Here is an 11304-nt window from a genome sequence, read left to right on the forward strand (position 1 = left end):
ACAGTGCTTTGCACATAGTAAGTGCTTAATAAAAGCCATGATGATGATTATTATTATTAATTGCACCTAGTAAGCACTTAATAAATGCCATTATTATTATTATTATCATTATTATTAGTATTATTAAGGAGGAGTGTGTAAAGGGTCAATGTCCCCAGGCTTCTAATCTCGCTCAGCCATTCGTTCATTGTCGTATTTATTGAGCACTTACTGTGTGCCGAGCACTGTACTAAGCATTCGGAAAGTACAATTCGGCAACAAATAGAGACAATCCCTGCCCAACAAGGGGCTTACCACCTAGAAGGGTAGGTTGCTTCATTTCTCTGAGCCTCAGTGACTTCATCTGTAAAATGGGGCTGAGGTAGATAGGAATTAATCAGGTTGGACACAGTCCATGTGCCACATGGGGCTCACCGGTCTTCATCTGTAAAATGGGGATGAAGACCGTGAGCCCCATGTGGCACTTGGACTGTGTCCAACCTGATTAATTCCTATCTACCTCAGCACTTAGTACAGTCTCTGGCACATAGTAAGCACTTAACAAATAGCATAAAAATATACATATAAAACTTGCAACGTGCAAGTACTGCATTGTTAATGAGAGCAGTGGGACACCTAGTGGGCAAATTCATTCATTCATTCAATCATATTTTTTGAGCGCTTACTGTGTGCAGAGCAGTGTACTAAGCGCTTGGGAAGTAAAAGTTGGTAACATATAGAGACGGTCCCTACCCAATAGCGGGCTCATGGAAAATAGTTTCTGGGAAGATAGTGTTCAGCGGTTCCCAGGCTTGGGGTTTTTTGTCTGTTTCTTTCAAATGGTTTTTGTTAAATGCCTACTATGCGTCAGGCACTGTACTAACCTGTGGAGGTAGGTACACACAAATCAGGTTATTCCCAGTCCCTGTCCCACTTGGGGCTCACAGTCTTCATCTCCATTTTACAGATGAGGTGACTGAGGTCCAGAGACCTGAAGTGACACGCCCCAGGTCACATAGCAAACAAGTGGGATTAAAACCCAGGTCCTTCTGACTCCTAGGTCCGGATGATCCAGAGCATTCATTCATTCCATCAGTCGTATTTGTTGAACACTTACTGTGGGCAGAGCACTGTACTAAGCACTTGGGAGAGTATACTACAGTGATAGACACATTCCCCACCCACCATGGGCTTACAGTCTAGGTGGTGGGAGCATCACCCGATCTGGTGCCCTGCACATAGCATTGCACCGCCAGCTGTCAGCTGTGTGACTTTGGGCAAGTCACTTAACTTCTCTGTGCCTCAGTTACCTCATCTGTAAAATGGGGATAAAGACTGTGAGCCCCCCGGGGGACAACCTGATCACCTTGTAACCTCCCCAGTGCTTAGAACAGTGCTTTGCACATAGTAAGCACTTTATAAATGCCATCATTATTATCATTATTATTATTATATGAAGGGGCTTGGAGTTCCAGGCCAGAAGCAGCAAATGGGCGAAGGGTCTGGGGTTAGATAGATGAGATCGAGGCACAGTGAGTGGTTGGCATCAGATGAGGGAGGAGATCATAATAATAATAATAGTATTTCTTAAGCACTTACTATGTGCTCAGCACTGTTCTTAGTGCTGGGGTAGATACAAGGTAATCAGGTTGTCCCACGTGGGACTCACAGTCTTAATCCCTATTTTACAGATGAGGTAACTGAAGCACAGAGGAGTTAAGTGACTTACCCAAGGACACACAGCAGACAACTGGTGGAGGTGGGGTTAGATTCCGTATCCTCTGACTCCCGAGTCTGTGCTCTTTCCTCGAAGCCATGCTGCTTCCCAATAATTTAAAACTGCAATAGATCATGGGATGAAGGACTGTGGCCTGTGGGCAGGGAATCATGGGCTGTCGGGTGTTGGGTGTGGGACCGTGGGATATGGGATGCTGGGTCTGGGGCTGTGGGCATTTGTTTTGCAATCCGAGTTACAATCCAAACATCCCATGATTTCAGAAGCCCAGGATCTGGACTGACTGGATGAGGATTCACACAATTCCTGCAAACTCCCCGTTTAGGAGGCCTTGACTCTTTAAAATGCCTGTGGTCTGGGGCAATGATCTTACACAACTCTAATTAACTCCCCATTTAGGGGCCCTTGAACTCTTTTAAATGCTTGTGGCCTGATCTCACTGCCCCTGAGAGGAGCCGGCATTTTTCTGGGGAACCAGAAAGGAGTGCTGATTCTGGTATATGATGAAGGAGGTGTGGGGAGAGGGGGTGGGGGGAGCCAGAGGGGATGGGAGTGGGTAAAGTGATAGTGGACCCAAGGGGAGGAGAAGAGGAAGTGGTCTGAGGCTCACTGAGATTTCAGAATGTTGGTGGTGGACTCTTTTAAGGTGCTAAATTCAGGGTGGGAGACAGGAAATGAGCCTGTGGGGTAAGTGTGACCCCTTCAGGGGTTTGCATGGTGATAGATGGCTGACCCCACAAGTTCCTTTGGGGTCCAGGTGCTCTTCCTCCTGATTGGACCAGGTCTCTCTTCCTCCCTGTTGGGTCCAGGCCATCCTCCCGGGGTGCTCCTCCTCCCGACTGGGCCCAGCGTGCTTCCTCATGATTGGGTCTGGGCCCGGGCCCACCTCCTCCCAGCTGTGCCCTGGTGCTTCTCCTCCCAGCTGGCTCTGGGCACTCTTCCTCCCAGCTGTGCCCAGGTGCTTCTCTTCCCAGCAGGGATGGGGAACTCCTCCTCCCAGCTGGGTTGGGGTGCTCCTTCTCTTCCTGGCCAGGTCTGAGCGCTCCTTCTTCAGGGATGCCTGTGGTCAATGCCCTGCAGTTTGCCGGGTGAGTTAGTGAGCGTCCTCAGTGCCAAGGGAGGAGGACAACCTCTTGGGCAGAGGCCATGTAAGAAATGAGCGGGAACCAGGCCCCAGATTCTGCGATCTGTCGTCCCCCAACCCCTCTGCACTGATGTACCTTTGGCTTTTCCGGGTTCAAGCCCCCTTGCGTTTCAGGGCCTGGGTGTGATGTGGGGGAGGAGGGACGGGGGTGAGCGGCATCCCTGCTGGGGCCAAGAAGTATCACGTCCATGTCTATGAGCCCTAATCTGGAGAAGAGCGCCGCAAGCTCCTCCCTGGGGCACAGAGGGGACAGGGTGATTGTCCGGGGGTATTCGGGCCTAACTACCACCAGCCCTTGTTCACCCAGAGTTGTGGTGCTCTGCTCCATTGTGGTCAACCATGTTTGCAAGCGATGCCCCAGCAGAGCTGCTTCGAGCACATCACGGGCCAAGGGACAGGAAGGAAAAATCTCTTGTCGTGACATGTGAGCAACTGACATCACAGGGATTGCTGCCCTCTCACCCCAAACATCAAGGTAATTCTCTTCATGCGCTTGGTTGATTCCATTCTTTTCCTCCCGGAAGGTCTGCGCACACGGGAGCAGCTCCGTAAATGTGGGTGCTCCCGCCACAGCCACTGCAGCTGGCTCTGACAATGGAGGTTGTGGGGGCGAGGGGGATGATGACATGGCCGCAGGACTCGGGGTGGTTGTTAGCTCCCCATCAAAAATCACTTTTCCAACAGTCGCTCTTGTCAAATTAAGTCCATTCCTCCCTTGTCTGTTTGGGGATCAGTCCTACTGACCAGTGGTGTAGTTTTAACACTCCCTCCCCCAAATCCAGAGGTCAGGGTATCTGTCTGGAATGGAGACAACTGAAAGGAAGAGGAGAAGCCAGGCGGTGGACCCAAATAACAATTTATTGGAGGAGTACCTGAAGAATAAATCAGTCAATCGGTAGCGTTATTTCAGTGCTTATTATGTGCATAACACTGTACAAAGTGCTTGGGAGAGTTACGTACAGTAGAGTTGGTTAACACCATCCTGGCCCACAAGGCTAGAGGGAAACAGACACTGACATAAATAAAGATAGGGAAAATGGCAGGGTTTAAGGGTTAGAGAGATAACCGGATGGGTGACTGGAGGGGTGACAGGGCAGGTGACCAGAAAGATGACTAGAAGGTTTAGTCCCAGCTCCCCCACTTGTCAGCTGTGTGACTTTGGGCAAGTCACTTAACTTCTCTGCACCTCCGTTACCTCATCTGTAAAATTGGGATTAAGACTGTGAGCCCCCCATGGGACAACCTGATCACCTTGTCACCTCCTCAGTGCTTAGAACAGTGCTTTGCACATAGTAAGCACTTAATAAATTCTATCATTATTATTATTATTATTATTATTATTATTTAGTCAGAGCCACAAGTCTCAGAACCACAGTGGGGCCAGAAAACAAATGAGGGGAGAGGATGTATTTTATTTTCACCAGTCCAGACCACATTCCTGGTACTGCAGTGACTAGAGCCAAATACTTCCTTTCTCTTCTCCCACCCCAGCCTGTGGGTGTGGGGTTAGCCAGTCATTCATTCACTCATTCAATCGTATTTATTGAACGCATACTGTGTGCAGAGCACTGTACTAAGCGCTCGGGAAGTACAAATCGGCAACACATAGAGACAGTCCTTACCCAACAACGGGCTCACAGTCTAGAAGGCGGAGACAGACAACAAAACAAAATATGTAGATGGGCGTCAATACCAACAGAATATATAGAATTATAGCTATATATGCATCTCCCTCTTCTAGACTGTGAGCCCACTGTTGGGTAGGGACCATCTCTATATGTTGCCAACTTGTACTTCCCAAGCAGCATGGCTCAGTGGAAAGAGCACAGACTTTGGAGACAGAGGTCATGGGTTCGAATGCTGACTCTTCCACTTGTCAGCTGTGTGACTTTGGGCAAGTCACTTAACTTCTCTGGGCCTCAGTTACCTCATCTGTAAAATGGGGATGAAGACTGTGAGCCCCCTGTGGGACAAATTGATCACCTTGTATACCCCCAGCACTTAGAACACTGCTTTGCACATAGCGCTTAATAAATGCCATTATAATTATTATTAGTAGTACAGTGCTCTGCACACAGTAAGTGCTCAATAAATACAATTGAATGAATTAATAAAATAAATATAGTAAATATGTACAAATAAAATAAAGTAATAAATATGTACAAATATGTACAAGTGCTGTGGGAAGGGGAAGGGGATTGGGCAGAGGGGTGATGGGGAGAGGAGAAGGAGAGGAAAAATGAGGGGCTCAGTCTTGGAAGGCCTCTTGGAGGAGGTGAGCTCTCAGTAGGGCTTTGAAGGGAGGAAGAGAGCTAGCTTGGCGGATGTGTGGAAGGAGGGCATTCCGGTCCAGAGGAAGGACGTGGGCCGGGGGTCGACCGTGGAACAGGTGAGAATGAAGCACGGTGAGAAGGTTAGCGACAGAGGAGCGGAGGGTGCGGGCTGGGCTGTAGAAGGAGAGAAGGGGGGTGAGGTAGAAGCGGGCGAGGTGATGGAGACCCTTGAGGCCGAGAATGAGGAGTTTTTGCTTGATTCGAAGGTTGACAGGCAACCACTGAAGATTTTTGAGGAGAGGAATGACATGTCCAGAGCGTTTCTGTACCAAGATAATCCAGGCAGCAGAGTGAAGTATAGACTGAAGCAGGGAGAGACAGGAGGTTGGGAGATCAGAAAGGAGGTTGATGTGGTAATCCCGTCGGGATAGGATGAGAGATTGAACCAGCGAGGTAGCGGTTTGGATGGAGAGGAAAGTGTGGATCTTGACAATGTTGTGGAGGTGAGACCGGCAGGTTTTGGTGACAGAGTGGATGTGTGGGGTGAACAAGAGAGCGGAGTCAAGGATGACACCGAGGTTGCGGGCTTGTGAGACGGGAAGGATGGTAGTGCCATCTACGGTGACGGGAAAGTCAGGGAGAGGACAGGGTTTGGGACGGAAGGTAAGGAGCTCAGTCTTGGACATGTTTTGAGTGCCTAACTGTAACGATAATTGTGGTATTTGCTCAGAACTGACTTTTTGTCAAGCACTGTGCTGGCCCAAGGGTAGAGTCTAAGTAATCAGATCAATCCCAATATGTCCTAAAGCACTGTACTAAACGCTTGGAAAGTACAATTCAGCAATAAAGAGAGACAATCCCTGTCCACATCAGGCTTAAAAAGTCTAGAAAGGGAGAGACAGACGTCAAAACAAGTAAACAGACATCAATATACATAAATAGAATTATAGATATGTACATATATATACAAGTGCTGTGTATATTAAGCACTTACTATGCGCCAAGCACTGTTCTAAGCACTGGGGAGGTTACAAGGTGATCAGGTTGTCCCACAGGGGACTCACATTTATCCCCATTTTACAGATGAGGAAACTGAGCCCCAGAGAAGTTAAGTGACTCGCCCAAAGTCACACAGCTGACAATTGGCCGAGCCGGGATTTGAACCCTTCACCGCTGACTCCAAAGCCCTAAGTGCTTACTATGTGCAAAGCACTGTTTTAAGCACTGGGGAGGTTACAAGGTGATCAGGTTGTCCCACAGGGGACTCACATTTATCCCCATTTTACAGATGAGGAAACTGAGCCCCAGAGAAGTTAAGTGACTCGCCCAAAGTCACACAGCTGACAATTGGCCGAGCCGGGATTTGAACCCATCACCGCTGACTCCAAAGCCCTAAGTGCTTACTATGTGCAAAGCACTGTTTTAAGCACTGGGGAGGTTGCAAGGTGATGAGGCTGTCCCGCGGGGGGCTCACAGTTTTAATCCCCATTTTACAGATGGGGTAACTGAGGCACAGAGAATAATAATAGTAATAATAATGATAGCATTTATTAAGTGCCTACTATGTGCAAAGCACTGTTCTAAGAACAGGGGAGGTTGCAAGGTGATGAAGTTGCCCCACAGGGGGCTCTCCCCATTTTACAGATGAGGTAACTGAGGCCCAGAGAAGTGAAGTGACTTGCCCAAAGTCACACAGCTGACAGTTGCCAGAGCGGGGATTTGAACCCATGACCTCTGACTCCAAAGCCCGTGCTCTTTCCAATTAGCCATGCTGCTTCTACTATTTATTAGTAGTAGTATTATAATCTGTTTTATCCCCATTTTGCGGATGAGGAAACTGCCCCCAGCCTGAGAGGAAGGAGGCCAGCAGGGGCCTTGGAGCTCAAATGGGTGAGCTGCTCCAGCATGGGCTCTGGGATGGCATATCGGCTCTCGTGGCGTCCGACTGTTTTCCCTGGGGCTCATCGGGAACCGACAGTGACGGTCCCAGGCAAGCAGACAGACCCCGACATGTGGCCGGAGGGGAGACCCTTTCCCGTGGCTGTGTGGCTGGTGTTCCCCCAGTCCTGCCACCAAACTGGTTGTGGTCCTTGGAAATTCTGAGATAAGCTTTGAGGCAGAGAGAGCTTCTGGGTAACTTGTCTATTGCCTGCTTCTTAACAGCAGGAGGGAGGAGGTCCAAGTGACCCTCAGCTCCCTGCTCTCTCAGGATTTGTTTTCATCTGAAAAGAAAATGAATGGCCCATCAGTAACAAGATAAGGGTGATGGTGAGAGCGGCTGGGGGCTGAGGCCTGCCAGATTACAACAGGGATCCGGTCAAAATCTTGCCTCCAGAAATAGGAGTAGAGGGATGGTTTGGTTTGAGATGTTTAGGGTGGGAGTTGAGGTTGGTTTGTGGTTTCCTTTGACTTGGCTTCCTGCCCAATCTGCCTCAAGAGTATCTGGATATAGGGTTCTCATGGATGGCGTAATCTCAGAACTCTCATATAATAATAATAATAATAATAATAATAATAATGTCATTTATTAAGCACTATGTGCAAAGCACTGTTCTAAGCACTGGGGAGGTTACAAGGTGATCAGGTTCATTCATTCATTCAGTCGTACTTATTGAGCGCTGACTGTGTGCAGAGTAAGCCCTGTCTCCTTCCCCTCCCCACAGCACCTGTATGTATGTATATATGTTTGAACATATTTATTACTCTATTTTATGTGTACATATTTATTCTATTTATTTTATTTTGTTAATATGTTTTGTTCTCTGTCTCCACCTTCTAGACTGTGAACCCACTCTTGGGTAGGGACCATCTCTATATGTTGCCAACTTGTACTTCCCAAGCACTTAGTACAGTGCTGTGCACACAGTAAGCCCTCAATAAATATGATTGAATGAATGAATGCAGAGCACTGTACTAAGCGCTTGGGAAGTACAAGTTTGCAACATATTGAGACGGTCCCTACCGAACAGTGGGCTCACAGTCTAGGTTGTCCCACAGGGGGCTCACAGTGTTCATCTCCATTTTACAGATGAGGTAACTGAGGCACAGAGAATAGTAATAATAATAACGATGGCATTTATTAAGTGCTTACTATGTGCAAAGCACTGTTCTAAGTGTTGGGGAGGTTACAAGGTGATCAGGTTGTCCCACGGGGGGCTCACAATCTTAATCCCCATTTTACAGAGGAGGCAACTGAGGCACAGAGAATAATAATAATAATGATAATGGCATTTATTAAGCGCTTACTATGTGCAAAGCACTGTTCTAAGTGCTAGGGAGGTTACAAGGTGATCAGGTTGTCCCACAGGGGGCTCACAATCTTAATCCCCATTTTACATATGAGGTAACTGAGGCCCAGAGAAGTGAAGTGACTTGCCCAAAGTCACACAGCTGACAATTGGCAGACAGGATGTGAACCCATGAACTCTGACTCCAAATCCCAGGCTCTTTCCACTGAGCCGTGCTGCTTCTCCAAAGCCACAGAGCCACACTCTAACACACACACACACACACACACACACACACACACACGCACGCACGCACGCACGCACACACACACACACACACAAACTCTCTCTCTCTCTCTCTCTCTCTCTCTCTCTCTCTCAGGCACAAACACCTGTGCATATTTATGACCTAAGGAGAAACAGAGCTCCGGAAAAGCAAACTTATTAAAGATCAAGTTTCTGGAAAAAGGGAGGCCAAGGAGCAGGAAGTTCCGAAAGGACAGCGGAGTAGCAGAGCAGCTTCTAACTCCCTAGTTCCTGAGCTGCCGGGACACCATCCCAGTAAGGCCCGGGCCAACTGACTGGTCCCCACGCAGCTATTCCCAGTGTTCTCACCCCATGAGGATCATCAGGGGCCCAGGTGGAGAGGTGGAGACTGGCCATGAGACCCATGTTCTCGCGGTCACGTCGAGTGGCTCAAGTTGTCGGGTCCGTGTGTTGTGCAGAGGTTTTAGCCTTGGCTGTTGGCAGAGGGAGGAGGAACCATGTACTTCCCAAGTGCTTAGTACAGTGCTCTGCACACAGTAAGCGCTCAATAAATATGATTGAATGAATGAATGAATATGGTCCGTGTGGAGTGTGAAGGGTCCCCGAGGCTTCCCTCAAGCTCCCTGGGAATTGTTTCTCACCCATGATTTGGGCTCGGTCCACCAGATTGGATCTATTTTACAGGATTCGAACTCCTCAGGACACCAGGTGCTCGGGTCCTGTTGAAGCAGAGCTCTGGAGGATGAAATCTTAGCTTCTCGGCTCAATTACACAAAGTTGAAGTTCAAAAGCTGGGAACTCTGCTAAGCATTAATAAGCGGTATGATGCATTTAATAATCGGGGGAAAGGGTACAATTATTCAGGGAGTGTATAATGGGCTAACAACTAGTCACGTTGGTATTTCTGAGTTATGAGACCGTAAACCAAAGCCATTATTAGACTCTGAGCCAGGCCCTTTCGGGCCACGTTACGCCTGCGAAATGTGGCCAGGGTGTTGACACTGAAATGGGATCGGGGTTCTTTGCTGGGTGTGTGCATTGCGTGATGTTTTAGCCAGTGTCCCTTGCCCTGTGGAAAATGACACGGGAGGTCTTTGGGGAGAAAAGGAGGGGTGTCATTCCCACTCCTATTGCAAACACCCATGATCCTAGGGTCTGGGGGCCATTCCCCTTCCCCGGAAACCCACTCTGGTGGGCTCTGAGAGAGCATCGAGCCGAGCCAGCCCCATGGAGCGGCCAAGAGCCCGGCCTGAATGTTCTGCTTCTGGCCCCTTGAGCACGGCGGCCTGCTCTCTGCAACCTGATTCCACCTTTTCAAATCCTAGGTTGGATCCAGACTATCCCATTCCCAACAGATCATCGGGTTCGACTCTGGGGGCTGAGAGGCAGACCGTGCATGCCGCGATTCCCAAAGCAGACAGTCCCTGGACAGACAAGCGCGCAGGTACATCATCACTCCTCCCCCGTCCTCCGCCTCCTTCTCCAGCCCCTGAGCCTTTCTCCCCACTTCTAGCCGGCTGATGGGCATAAAGGGAGGTGGGAAGCAGAGCCAACCACGATGGTAGATGTGCCCCTTTAGTTTCCTGCCTGGCTTTCTGAACCCAAACTTCGGGGCGGCCGTGGTGGGAATGGGAGTTTCTTCTCCAGGGCAGCGAGCCTGTCTTTGGCTCATCGCTGCTCTGGCCTATGATGGCTTCAGAGGGTGGTGTGGATTTTCCTCCTTCATCTGAAGGATGAGGGCAGAATTGCAGCCTTCCTGTAATGGATAGTTGGCGTGAACCAGAACCTGACCTAGCTCTAATAACAATAACAATTGTGGTCTTTATTAAGTGCTTACTATGTGCCAAGCACTGTACTAAACCCAGAGCGAGGCCTCTGCCAGGCCCACGGGGGCCAGACCGTGTGAGAGGGCAATGATGGGAAGAGAAGAGGGAAGAAGGTAGAGGGAAACTCCGGAGATGAGTGATGAATTGAGAGAAGAAATCCTGCCTTATCTGTGTGACACGGGTTCCAGTTGTTGATACCTCATTTTTGGAGGATGGGGTTTTCAGTAGTCCCCAGCCAAGTTTACAGTAGGAGAGACTGGCTTCCCAGATTTACTTTATAGTTGTGGTATTTGTTAAGCACTTACTGTGTGCCAAGCACTGTCTCAAGCACTGGGGTAGATAGAACATTATCAGGTCCCACATGGGGCTCACATTAAAGTAGAAGAGAAAACAGGTATTAAATCTTCATTTTGCAGATAAGGGAGTGGAGGTACAGAGATGTAAAGTTACTTACCCAGTAATGATGGTATTTGTTAAGTGCTTACTATGTGCAAAGCACTGTTCTAAGCGTTGGAGGGGATACAAGGTGATCAGGTTGTCCCATGTGGGGCTCACAGTCTTCATCTCCATTTTCCAGATGAGGGAACTGAGGCCCAGAGATGTGAAGTGACTTGCCCAAAGTTACACAGCTGACAAGTGGCGGATCCGGGATTAGAACCCACGACCTCTGCCTCCCAAACCCGGGCTCTTTCCGCTAAGCCACGCTGCTTCTCGGTGACATACAGCAGGTAAATCGAGCTGGGATTAGAACCCAGAACCCTTCTCACTAGGCCACCCCGCTTCCCAACTGATCAAAATCTCCCCAAGCAATTGGCTTTCTTAACCTGCAACTAGCGGCAACTCGCCTGAGAAA

The 11304-nt window shown here is 49.0% G+C and overlaps 1 long non-coding RNA gene across 1 annotated transcript in view; it reads left to right on the top strand.

Annotated features, from left to right (window-relative positions):
• The window catches only part of LOC119929813, a 38963-nt gene extending 27895 nt beyond the window's left edge, over window positions 1-11068 (top strand). Inside the window, exons 8-11 of the long non-coding RNA XR_005451593.1 lie at window positions 3166-3333; window positions 9310-9445; window positions 9951-10069; window positions 11029-11068. This is a non-coding gene — a long non-coding RNA (uncharacterized LOC119929813). The remainder of the gene's footprint in view (window positions 1-3165; window positions 3334-9309; window positions 9446-9950; window positions 10070-11028) is intronic.
• Window positions 11069-11304: the final 236 nt, after the last annotated feature.

Source organism: Tachyglossus aculeatus, chromosome 6, assembly GCF_015852505.1.
Source record: "Tachyglossus aculeatus isolate mTacAcu1 chromosome 6, mTacAcu1.pri, whole genome shotgun sequence".
Classification (NCBI taxonomy): Eukaryota; Metazoa; Chordata; class Mammalia; order Monotremata; family Tachyglossidae; genus Tachyglossus; species Tachyglossus aculeatus.